General features: G+C 43.8%; 2 non-coding genes and 1 pseudogene across 2 annotated transcripts; 1 reads left to right on the top strand and 2 right to left on the bottom strand.

Moving 5' to 3' along the window:
• Positions 1–13074, top strand: part of LOC144673675 (uncharacterized) — a 35843-nt pseudogene extending 22769 nt beyond the window's left edge.
• On the bottom strand, positions 3502–3574 carry trnai-uau (transfer RNA isoleucine (anticodon UAU)). Its single transcript has one exon. It is a non-coding gene; the product is annotated as a tRNA-Ile (tRNA).
• On the bottom strand, positions 10160–10233 carry trnan-guu (transfer RNA asparagine (anticodon GUU)). The gene has a single exon. It is a non-coding gene; the product is annotated as a tRNA-Asn (tRNA).
• Positions 13075–13408: the final 334 nt, after the last annotated feature.

Here is a 13408-nt window from a genome sequence, read left to right as displayed (position 1 = left end):
AGTGTGATCAGTGGTGGAAGTGCAACACCTTTCCCTTTAAACATGGTTTTCTAGAAATTTTTCGTCAAATAGAACAAGTTACAAGCATGGGAGAGATGGTGAATGAGTCGCTGTTGGTTTTGCACATTTCTTGTGCATCCCAGTGCGGGGGGTAGGGGTGCGCTTATGCTCTGTCGTTGTCGGCCTATTTCATTGAAAAACGTGCTATTAATTCCAGAATCTACGATCCAAATGTGGTTCCACATGTTGTAGCTCCAGTAAAACCTCTGCTCCAGGTGAGGTTCGAACTCACAACCTCAGAATAGCCGCTGACTGCACTGCTATATAAGTACCGCGCACTAACCAATTGCACCACTGGCGAGCTCACACGGCTCCCCATTTGACCTAGTTACATTTTTCACGGATCACTGGGGTCAGACATGATTCCTTGATGGTAGATTAGTCAATGTGATCTCAATAAATTTTAATGATATTACATGAACTGCAATATATTTTGAATGAAATAAAATTCCGACAATGGGTCAGGGAAACTTTGTTAATTTTCACACACTGAGCATGGACACTGCCGGAGCTCCTGCGCCTTTTTCAATATTGTTTTCCTTAACTCCGAGTTTTCAAAAAGGAATTGGACAAATATTTGAAATGGAGAAGCTGCTGGGTTATGAAGAAAGAGAAAGATTTTGGGACTAACTGGGCAGCTCTTTGTAAAAACCTGGCGAGGGCACGATGGGTCCTAATGAGCTGTGAACTTTTACGATTCCATTTCTCGATCAATTTCTCTTCAGCATTCCTAAATATCCCAGCCCAATCCTATTTCTGCAAAGCATAATCCAGAACTACCGCATCACGACACAGTTTGAAATTCTATACAAGTCCCTTGGGCTAACTCGCTGCGCGGGGTTTCTGTTGTGTCAGCCATGATCTTATTGAATGGCGGAGCAGCACCAAAAAGCTGAATGGCCGCAGTTCCTCTGACCCGGGCTGAATGGCCTCAAGATTGTTACCTTGGCCCTGATTTTATGGAACTGTGAGGGGCTCGAGCGACAAAATGGTCTGTTCCTGCTGCTGTTTGTTATGTTCTTATTCAGCACCAATACCACTCAAGGCAATGGTTACTATCATATTGCCAGCAGTAGTGTGTTTGAGTGGTCCAAGGCGCTGGATTTAGACCGCAGCCTCGATCGAGTCGTGGATTTGAATCTCATCACTGCCAAAGTTTCAGGTGGTTCGTCCTTTCAGACGTTTCATCAAATCCCTTAGGATAGGCTCGGGGCATTTGACACATGACGTGGTTCATCTTGCTAGGAAGAACAAGGGAGGCTGTAGAAATTGAAGGATGAGTGGGAATTGGTGGGGCTGAATGCTCTCATTCTCTGCTGTAACCATTCCATGGTTTTACATGAACAACATTTACACCAGTGTAAGGTCTCCAGTAATGGCTGAGTGATTAAGGCGATGGATTGAAACTCCACTGGGATCTGCCCCCACAGGTTCGCGTCCTGCCGGTTGCACTGCTCAGTGTTCTGTCCTTTTGGAGCCTCCAGGATTAATTATTGGCTAAATGGAGTCAGAACCTTCCAAACGCTCCCGTCTGTTTTTCCTGTTTCACTTCTGTGCTCCTTCTTTCCTGTTCATCCATAAGCATTCACAGAATCTGCAGTCAGAATTTGAAATAAATCTGAGTTAAATTGGTGACATCCTTGCTTTCTGAGAGTTTGCCTCTCCTCAGAGACAAAACCTAGCCCTCTGTCACTCTCGGTGTTCATGTGTGTGTGTCAATGTGGTTCAGTTCCCCGAGGGGTGAACACATTTTTACCATCGCAAAACTTTCTTCACTTGTATTATATATCTTCATGGTAAATGGTACAGAGAATAACAACAGGTGTAAAAGTTGCAAGAGGAGATTGACGCTTTCTGTGTTTATTTAAGTGGAGGCTGCTTATTGATTCAGTGTCCATACGCTACACAGCGGAGGAAGATTTAAATTTTCACTGAGCAACATTTGAACAGACAGTGGATTCACTCGATGTGATGGTGTGTTCCAGTTCGGTATATGCAATCAGAGAATCAATTTCTATTCGTTGCTTTGAACCCAATCTTTCTAATAGGTTGGATGTTATGCACATGTTTCCCCCATTTTCTCGCTTTATTTGAAATGAATATTCATAAATCTATTTGCGTGGGAACTAACTGATTAACAGCAGAAGTGGAAAAGTTTGGACAAGATTTCCTTCAAGCCAAAGGGCACAAAGCAGAACTACGTCAGTGATATAAGTAGAAGCAGGAAGAGAGGGAATCTATTTGACCCGACGTGGTTTCAAACCATTAAACCTTCAGTTGGAAGCTAATTTCGTTCAAAAAGTATGCTATAAAAACACCCCAATGGTTCAGATTCGGTCATTTCACCTCCTGGCTTCCATTCCCTGTCTCGATGTTGTGCAAAATGTCGTAACCAGCATCCAATTTATGGTTTGGAAAAGAGTAATATTAAACTTGAAACCTTCATTCTGTTTCTCCTTTCACATTTGCTGTCAGGCCTGCTGAGAAATTCCAGCACTTTCTGTTTTTATTATAACATGAATTACTGTCTTATCATGCACATGATCACAAGAAATAGGAGCAGGAGTAGACAACATGGCCCATCGAACCTGCTCCATCATTCAGTTCAATCATGGCTGATCTTGGGCTTCAACTTCATTATCCTGCCCGTTCCCCATATCCTTTAATTCCCCGAGAGAGCAGAAACCTGTCCATCCCAGCCTTAAATGTATTCAATGATGGAGCATCCACAACTCTCTGGGTAGAGAATTCAAAGATTCACAACCCTTTAGGTGAAGTAATTACTCCTCATCTCAGCCCTAAATTATCGGCCCTTTACCCCGAGACTGTGCCCCAGTGTTTTAGACTCCCTGACCAGTGGAAACAATCTCTGTGTCCACCCGATCAAGCCCCCTCAGAATTTTGTAGGTTTCAATGAGATTGCCTTTCATTCTTCTAAGCTCCAGAGAATAGAAGCCCAATTTATTCAGCCTCTCATCATAGGACAACCATTTCATCCCAGAGACCAATTTAGTGAACCTTCTCTGTACCGTCTCCACTGACAGTATATCCTTTTATAAATGTGGATATGAAAACAGCACACGGGATTCTCGATGCCGTCTCACCAAAACCCTTCGTTAAAGACTTCTTTATTCTTGCTCTCCAATCCCCTTGTAATAAAGGCCAATATGCCATTGGGCTTCGTAACTTCTTGCTGCCCCTGCATGCTAACTTTCTATATTTCTTGTACAAGCACACTCTTTGAACATCAGCACATTCACTTTCTCACATTTTAAAAGCATTCTGCTGTTCTAATGTTTACAACAAAGTGAACATATTCGCACCTGCCTACATTATATTCCAGCTGCCATCTTGTTGCCCACTCAAATCACTTTGCGATATCTTTTTGCAGTGCTCTCCTCTAAGGTTACCTTGCCACCAAGTTTCATAAATCTTAGCTACAGGCCCCAGTGAGAATTGAACTCACGACCACTGCTTTATAAGACCAGTGCTCGAACCACTGAGCTATGGAGCCACTTGCTGCGTCATACCGACAGTAAACCTCCTAGTGGAACGAGGAACAGGACAAAGTTCTGCATGGATGATATTTGATAGACCTGGAAATGTCTAAGATGGAGAACAGAGAATTAAAAGATGCGAAATGAAAACGGCAGAATTTGATGTGTGTCAGTTGCTTTCAGTGATGAATGTCTGCCGTGGTAATGTGGTAATGATTTTACTGCCACATGTTTACACTGACACAAATATCACTCCTGACCAATCAATCGCAACTGCTCTTTGAAAGCAGCACGCCAGGCCGAATGGCCTTTTTCTTTGCTGTAACTGTCTATAATTTTATGTCTCCCAGCATCATTTCCCAGTCATTCCGACATTTTATTACATTCTATGGGAACGTACTTTCTTACATCCTCGCTTTTGAAGTCAAGGCACTGAGCAAACTCAAAGTTTTTCTTTAATTCCAGCACAGGGTTTGGGACCAGACCAGTTGAACGACACTTTATTGGTGCCAACCCTTCACTGCAGCTCACCCCTTAAAAACAGTGGCTGTCATTGCCCGAAGATGTCGTTTATGATAAAATTCTGTAGCAGAAACTTATCTCTGGTGAAAGTATCTGAAAAAGGGCAAATGCAGCGTAGATAAAGCATGTTGCAAGAGTTATAGACAGTTTTCCTCTTAATTTAGAGGTGAGGATTCGGCCCTTTCACTGTGGACTCGATTCCCGGCCAGGAGATGAAGGTTTATTGATCTGATACAAACTGTTAAAACAGGCCTGATTTACTTATTGATTGAAAACCGAAAGACACAACAGCTCCGCCCGAATCAGTGGAGTGAGAGTTGAAGTTTCACATCAGAGCTGCAAATGTCACACGTGGAACAGCTTCGAGAAGAAATCCAGTTCCTAATGTCCGAGAGATATCAGTTTGGACTTCTTGCATTTACACATTCATTCTCTCGATGTGTCCATTGACTTAACCACTCGGCCACATGGACTCGGTGTCTGTCTGTTTAAATGTTGCTCAGTGAAAATTTCAATCACCCTCCTCTTTGTAGCGTGCAGACACTTAGTAGCTGAATAGTCTCCACCCAAAAATGCAGAAACAAAATTCCTCTTGAACCTTTTAAACCTGTTTTTATTTTCTCTCTACGATTTTAATATGAAGCCAAAAAACTAAGGTGAATAAAGTGTGGATGGTGAAAATGAGGAACTGAAGCACATTGACACACACAGCGGAACACACACTGACATGCACACCAAGAGTGAAAGAGGCCTAAGGAGAGACAAACACCGAGAAAGAAAGGATGTCACCAAACCGGCTCAGTTTTGTTCCATTTCTGTCTGCAGATTTCGTAAATCCTTGCAGATGAATGGAATATGAAAGTGCGGGAGTTTTTGTTTGATTCTATTTAATCGATAACTAATCCTGTTGGCACCTGGTTAAAATCAGGAACAACGAGAACCGCAGTCAGCAAACCAACATTGGGAAAACCCCGATGGATGTCAGAAACATCGTCCTCAACTCTCGTCCACTACTAATAGCAATTCCTTGGCTAAAACATGTTCATATTAAACCAGAGGCGGCTATAAAGTAAGTCTTTCGGCCTGTCTTATCTGTGCTGGCTCTCAGGAAGAGTAACTAAACCAATTCCACACACCCGCCTTTCCTCCACACCAATTTCTATTTACATTGTCTCTCCTCGTTCACCCTGTCAAGATAAAGGACCACAACCCGCCCCACTCCCCGTATTAAACTGGACTTGTGTCTGGCTCACCCAAAGGGTGCCCGAAAGTGGGAAGCAGCTGAAAATTTGGGTGCGTTGGGATTCAGACCCACTCCTCCAGAGACTGGAACCTGAATCCAGCTCTCCAGTTTGTGGAGAAAATGGAGTTAGATTGTATATATCAGCTCAGAAATAATGATGACCTGCCTGATCAGACTAAAGTTCTTTTGTAATTCGATATGAAATCAATTGCATAAATAAATAATGATTGTATCGAAAACTGTATGAGGAATCCTAGTCCAACTCTTCATGTCATTGGGTCAGGGAAACTTGGTTAACTAAGGCAAACTGTGCATGGATTCTGCAGAAACTCCTTCTTCAAGCGAGAAATGGACAATGATTGAAAGGGGGAAAATTCAGGTTTAAGGAAAGGGAGAAGGAATTTGAGACGAATTGGTTAGCTCTTTAAAAATAGCTGGCACAGATACAATGGGGTGAAGGGCTTTTTGTTAAAGTAAAAACAGAAAATGCTGGAAAAACTCAACAGGTCTGGCAACATCTGTGGAGAGAGAAGCAGAGTTAATGTTTCGAGTCGGCCTGACTCTGAAGAAGAGACATACGGACTTGAAACGTTAACTCAACTTCTCTCTCCACAGATGTTGCCAAACCTGATGAGTTTTTCCCAGCATTTTCTGTTTTTACTTCAGATTTCCAGCATCTACAATGTTTTGCTTCCATCTTAGGTCCTCTTACTGAGCTGTGCCATTTGATGATGACATTGTTGATCAGTCTGTCTCCAGCATTCCTAATGAGAACAGCCGAATTCCATTTCTTCAAAACAAAGACCCAAAGTGCTGCTCCATGACGTCACAGTTTAACATTCCAGACAGCTCCATTGGGATCTTTACAGTGCAGGGTTCGTGCAGGGCAGTGGGGGTCACGGTCATTTCACATGTGGCAGAGCAGCGGTTTGAAGCGGGGCAAGAGCATTATCCAAACTTGTTCATTTCAGTGTGCGTGAATGTTCAATAATTTACATTTGTTGTTAAAAATGAACACATGGGTTCGAATCCTGCCGCCTGAGGATTTATCATTTTAAATAGGAGAAAACCCAACCAAACACACCCGTAATTTCTTATTCATTTGTCAGCATTCAGGAGATGGCGTAGTGCCATTGTCACTGGGCTAAAAATCCAGAGATAAAAGCAAAATACTGTAAATGCGGGAAATCTGAAATAAAAACAGAAAATGCTGGAAAAATTCAGTATGTCTGGCAGCATCTCTGGAGAAAGAAACAGAATTAATGTTTCTATTGCGTCTGACTCTTCTTCAGAGTTCTTTGAGCAGCACACAAGACCGAATGGCCTCTTTCTTTGCTATAACTTTCTATAATCTTATGTTTCCCAAAACCACGGTTACTTCTTTCACAGTCATTCTGCCATTTTATAATCCTTCTTGCGAGTGGATTCAAAGGTTAACAATGTGCACAAGAATGGAAGGAGCCTGCGACTGTGGATAATCGGCACTCTGCACATTCCTGTAATCAGTATTTGGGAGAATCAGGAAGATGAGATCCCAGATTATCTTTACTATGTCATTTGCAAACTCATTCTTTCTAAAATCCTTGGGTCCCACATTCCCTGACCCTGCTTTCTAGGGGAAGCTTGGGTTCATGAACTGACTGTGTCTGCATCGAGCAGCTAATTGACCTGGGAGCTGGACGGGCAGAGGGTGCTGGAGGCGAGGCAGGGACAGAAGCAGAAAAAGATGCAACATGAAAGTGTTTAGGATTTGATGTGTCAGTTACTTTCAGTGATGAATGTCTGCCGTGTGTTCTCTTGTCAGTTTCACAGGAGCCGCAGTAATGATGTTGGTGGGTTTTGGAAATTGACAGTTACACATGAGCAGCTTGTGGGGCTATTTCACCTCACTGTCAATTCCATGTCCCAGCTCACAGCAACTGTTGTTGTCATTGACTGAAGAATTCGTTCCATTTAAAATGGAAAATTGTTAAAAGCAGCGTCGATAAGCCAAACTGATAAAAGCTTCACCGCTTCCCTGGTGGTCATGCAGTCAGAATTCAGCGCTCTTATTGCCGCTGCCTGGGTTCGATTCCTGGTCAGGGAATTCAGATTTTTGATCTTGTTAAAATGGGTATTAAGTACTTTTTGATTGAAAACATTTCGCAGCTCCATCAGAATCTTTGGGGTGACAGTTGAAGTTTTGCCTCCGAGCTGGAAATATCACACTTGGAACAGGTCGGGAACAGAGATAAAGGCGGAGTGAATGAATGAATGAAAGGAGGACAAGAGAAGGGCTGGGTGCAAAGCACTGACCACAGAGATGGTGGCGCGAGGCAAAATATGGTTGGGGGAAGGACGAATTTTGGTCCCTACTGTTTGCACTGACAAAGATATCACTCCTGATGGGTCAATCACAACTGGTCTTTAAACGCAGCACATCAGCTCATCGAGGCCGAATGGCCTCTTTCTATGCTGTAACTTTCTGTAATTTTATGTTTCCCAACAGCGCGGGTGCTTCTTTCACAGTCATTCTGCCATTTTATAACCCACTCTAGCGAGATGTACTTTCTAACCTTCCATTCGGCTCTTTTGAAACCAAAATACGGAGCAAATTCAGCGAGTTTTCTTCTCATTTCTAGCACGAGATTTGTCACGAGACTTATTGAACAACACATTAATGGTGCCAATTCTTCACTGGAGCTCACCGCATCCAAAGAGCACTTTTATCATCAGCCTGTTATGTACCTTCGTACAGTACATCTGCTGAACATTATAAGCTTATCACAGCTCTGCTTTCTTCACATTGAAATCCAGTGCGAAAATATGAACAATTTCAAAGCTTAACAACGTATGCAAGACTGGAAGGAGAGTGTAGCGGTGGATAATCGGCACTGTGCATATTCCTGTAATCAGTACCTGGGAGAATCAGGAAATTCCCTGGTGTCTCTTTGCCTTGTTATCTGTAAACTGATCACGTTGTGTTTTATGTTCACATGAACTGACTGAGATTGGTTAAGTAGCTCCTGGAAGAGCAGAGAGAGCTGGAGATGAGGCAGAAAGAGATGTGACGTGAAAGTGCTTAGAAATTTTTGTGCATCAAGTACTTTCAGTGGTGAATATCCAACATGTACAAATTTCACAAGAACCGCAGTGATGAGGTTGGTGAATTATTTGTTTCGAAGAAGCTGTGCCCGCCGTGGGGCGAACCCAAGGCCCTGGCATTACGCGCCTTCGCTCTACCGACTGAGCTAGACACAAAGTTAAAACCAGGAATAATGAGAAGAGGGAAACCCCAATGGATATTGACTCCATCGCCTTAACCACTCGGCCACGACGACTGGCTCTATGCACAGGTTAGTGTCATTGGCATAAAATCATAGGCGGCTACAGGAGGAGGACATTCTGCCCATTGTATAAATTCTGGCTCATGGAAGAGGAATTCAGCTAATTCAAAAACCCCACCTTTTCTCCACAGCCATTTATATTTTTATTGTCTTCCTCGTTCTTCCTGTTAAAGTGAAACACCGCATATACCTGCTTTAACTGTGAGCTGGCACTTTTTCAACCAATAGGGCAATTTCAGCAGCATTGGGGTTAGAAACCACGCCTCAACAAAGAATGAGACCTCAAATCAGCACCTAAGACCGCTCAGCTGCGATACCGAGCTCAGGATGCTACTGCCCATTGCTTTGTTTGGTATTTCTACTCAAATAGAACAGAATCAAAGCAGCAGCGACATGTCACAAGGCCCCACAAGACTCCTCCGTCACTCCATAAGATCATGGCGGATCCCCAGTCCCAAGACCCGATCCCGAGAGCCCTTCATTCCCTTCCAAAAATCAGGAGAATTTTAGGATGTTTTTTCTTCCATTGATCGGTGAGCTCTGTGGACGCCTGGTTGAAATCAGCAATAATGAGAAGCACAATCGATAAGATTGGAACTTTCCTGGGGAAACGCGAGTGAATTTTAAAAGCATCGTTTTCACCACTCGGACACGATGATTGACCAAGGATCCAATGCTTTCCACTCAATCATCAATGCATCATTCACAGCTTCCACTTCTCAGCTGCACCTCCTTCCGAACATTGTGATCCATTTTCCTCAGGATTTGTTTCTGGATTTAATATTTACCTGCTTTGTTACCTTATTTTGAAATCAGATTCGCTTCAATATCCAACACAAATTGAATTGCAAACCTGACGGACAAACAATGGAAAACAACTCACTCGGTAACACAAATCGCATGGTGCTCATTTTCAGATTCCCAACAGTCAGATTTTCAATAAAATGAAGGAATTTTACATTGAAAACATTTAGAAAGTTTGTGTCACTTTTATTTGTGACTCACTAACTCGGGTATTGTGTAAATGCTGCTCGGAGGTTTAGTGACCGGGATATAATCTACCTGCTTTTTCCTGAGCCTGTGCTCGCTGTATTGGGAGGTTTGACCCGAGTTGGAGTATCTTGTGTCCCAGGGATGGGCAGTAACCCGCTGATTGAAGCTGCAGTCACTGCTTTCTGGAAGTGGGTGTGGAGAGTGCGGGGCTGGAATATTGCTGCTTTTCCCTGTATCACTCACTGTGGAGCTGAGAAAGCGAGAATAATTGATGGGCTTGGTTGAATCCAATAACTTCATAAATTTCCAATGGGTTAGATATCGGTCCATGGTAGGGCTAATTGTTGTCTCATTAAATTTGAAATGAATATTCGAAAAAAGCTGTTTGCCTGGGAACTCACTTGGATAACAGTCGAACTGGCAACATTTCAGAAATCTTTTCTTTCAGCGGAAGTACCTAATGACAGCCTGGAACTGTGTGACGATGAATGCCGATGGGGGGGAAACAGTGTAAGCCTCGTCCCTGGGTGGTCTTGAACCACCAACCTTTCAGTTAACAGCCAAACATGCTGACCAATTGCACCACAGAGACTGATGCAGATTTAACCTGGGGTGTTAGTGAGTTAAAGCTTCAGATTTCTGCTACCAGAATGACAATTGTCCTCTATAAGTTTAGCTCTTCCAAGGTAAAGTTTGGGGCCTTCATTATGGCTACATGGAAACAGTCTGATCCCACCCACTGCAGGCACATCCATGTCACCGGGAACCAGCTCTCCTTCGAGCCTTTGCGTGTCTTGTCTGTTCCCAAGTATTCTGATTGTCCCGAAGCCAATATTAGGTTTGAATTCCTGATGTGCAGAATCCTTTCAATGTCTCAGATCAGTTAATTTCACTTATAACATCAGAGTCAATGTTCAGATGCTTCACGTGCGCAAATAGCTTTATTCAGTTTGCCCACATGTCAGCATTCCAACTTTAAAAGTTCAAAGGATTTGATCCATAATCAGAGCATTGCTGCTGGCAAAACACAGTTTAAATGTTCCATGTGTAGGGGGGAAAAAGGTCACTAGCTCGTCCCATCTCCTGAGACTGCACTGAGTTCAGATCTAACTGTCGTGGTTTGTTCTGCTGTTCATAACATCCAGGAGAGAATTGTGGTGGAGCCTGGAGCAAAGTGGCCGTTGCATCAATTGATTTAACAATTTTATGTCTTGCCCCTATGGCACCGATCGTATTCTGATTGCAGGATGAAGACATTCTACAATTTGGTCTTTCAATGGCGGGGCGCTCACCCAGCTTTCAATGCGGGACAGAATGTGCCCTATCCTCACAACAGAAATTCGCTGCGCATGCGCGTCTCTGAGTATACTGGGGCATTCGCATTGCTGTCTCTTTCATGAGCATGCGCAGTGCTGGTCTGTGCCTGAAGCTGCTCAGAGTGGTTGAGAGAAAGTCGAGCGGAGCAAACTAACAGAGTTAGTGGGTGTGTGAGGAGGAATGGAGCCAGCGGAGTGGGCAGGGAGGCTTCATAAAGACACAGTGCAGGGCGCAGACCCCAAATAACAAGGGTCTTGGGTTTGCAGAGAACTGGATTCTGGATTTCTCCCTTCGCCAGGCCCGGGGTAACGGCCGCCATCTTGATAGGGGCAATGTGCAGCAGGGCGCATGCGCGGTCACATCCTGGTCTAGGTAGCAGGAGGAGAAAATATTGTGCATTTCTATCCTGGACTGACAGGGATGGATTTTGGAAACTCCTTTTACAGGCACACAGCAAACTCAAACCAAGGGAAATGTTTGTCTCTTCTCGGTTTCTAATCTTGGACTTACAGTAGTGGATTTTAAATTCCTTTTACAGCAGGGCTGTAGAACTGAACCCAGCCAGAGCAGAGGGAGATAGAAAACTGGGAGAGGAAAGAAATGGTGGAGATTGCATGATGGATCTGGATTTCTCATCACAGGAAGGAGAGTGTGTGTGGGACTGTGATTTACAGCTTGGGGTGGGGGAGGGGAGACGGGAGGAAGAAATATTCCGTAGCAAGTGGAATTGTCAATTATTAATTTCCACGCTGGACTGACAATGATTACTTTTGATTTTCAGATGCCAAACATCATCAAATATTAAGATTTGTAGATTGGAAACGCAAACCAAACATCACATCAACATCTGACTGAGCCACTCGATTCATCAGGACCTGAATATAATCAACCTTTGAATGTGGAAGGAGAAATGTTTGACTGTTCTTTCTGTGGGAAAAAGATTTCAAACATCAGTGTGACTGGGAAAGCACTGAGACACGCACACCCGAGTGAGAGTGTTCCAGTGAACTCACTGCGGAAAGAGCTTTAACCAGTTACACAGCCTGAAAAATCATCGCACCATTCACAGTGGGGAGAAACTGTGTACGTGTTGTGTGTGTGGATGAGAAAATGTGAGAATGGTCTGAAGCTATTCAGTTATCCACCCCAGCTGGAAATTCATTGACACACTCACATTGAGGCCAGCACCATGGTGAAACCGTGGAAATGTGGGGACTGTGGGAAAGGATTCAATTATCCATCTCTGCTGAGAAGCCATCGACGTATTCACACTGGAGAGAAGCCGTTCACCTGGTCCGTGTGTGGCAAGGGATTTACTCAGTCATCCACTCTGCTGACACATCAGCGAGGTCACACTGGGGAGAGGCCCTTCAGCTGCACTTACTGTGGTAAGAGGTTCAGGTCTTCATCCCACCTGAGTGGACACCAGCGATTTCACACTGGGGAGAGGCCATTCACCTGCTCTGTGTGTGGAAAGGGATTCACTGTGTCCTCCAACCTGCTAAAACACTAGCAAATTCACACTGAGGAGAGGCCGTTCAGCTGCAATTCCTGCGGAAAGAGGTTCAGGCATTCCTCTGACCTCACTGCACACCAGCGAGTTCACACTGGGGAGAAACCATTCATCTGCTCTGTGTGTGCAAAGGGATTCACTCAGTTAGCCAGCCTTCAGTCACACCAGCGAATTCACACTGGGGAGAAGCCATTCACCTGCTCTGTGTGTGCGAAAGGATTCACTCAGCCAGCCAGCCTTAAGTCACACCAGCAAGTTCACTCTGGGGAGAAGCCATTCAGCTGCACTTCCTGTGGAAAGAGGTTCAGGTCTTCATCTAATCTTAAAGTACACAAGCGAGTTCACACTGGGGAGAGGCCATTCACCTGCACTGTGTGTGGGAAGGGATTCACTCAGTCAGCCAACCTGCTGTCACACCAGCGAATTCACAAGTGACTGCAGGGATTGGATTTCGCTGTTATTGCTGCTGTTAGTCACATCCAGGACTGATAGTCAGATAGTATTAGCTTTGATTCTGCTGATATTAACACCCCTATAACTGGTTGGAGTTTAATTTTCTGGATCTGTCACTGATTATCTGAGCTGCAGTGTCCCTTTCTTAAAAGCACCATCTGTGAACTTTCCTCTTAATTCAAGAACTCTCAACAGGAACTCGATTACAATAAAACTATGAATTTTTACTTCAATCCTAAATTTATCTTTGGAGCAAAGTCTACAATTCAGTGTCTGAGAGGTTCCACTAATTAACATCTTCAATTAGAGAGTACTGATTAATCCTTGCTGACAATTCTTACTGACTTGTACATTCCACACAAAGACACCTCCATGATGAAATTAATTTATCAAGGAACATAAAACAGTAAAATATTTTACAGGCACATCAGTAAAAGCTTCATCAGTTAACGCTGATATTGCTGAATCTTGGAAGTCGCTGAGT

Source organism: Cetorhinus maximus, unplaced genomic scaffold (assembly GCF_964194155.1).
Source record: "Cetorhinus maximus unplaced genomic scaffold, sCetMax3.hap1.1 HAP1_SCAFFOLD_431, whole genome shotgun sequence".
Taxonomy (NCBI): domain Eukaryota; kingdom Metazoa; phylum Chordata; class Chondrichthyes; order Lamniformes; family Cetorhinidae; genus Cetorhinus; species Cetorhinus maximus.
The sequence above is the reverse complement of the archived record's forward strand: the minus strand, read 5'-3'. Positions and strand labels throughout refer to the sequence as shown.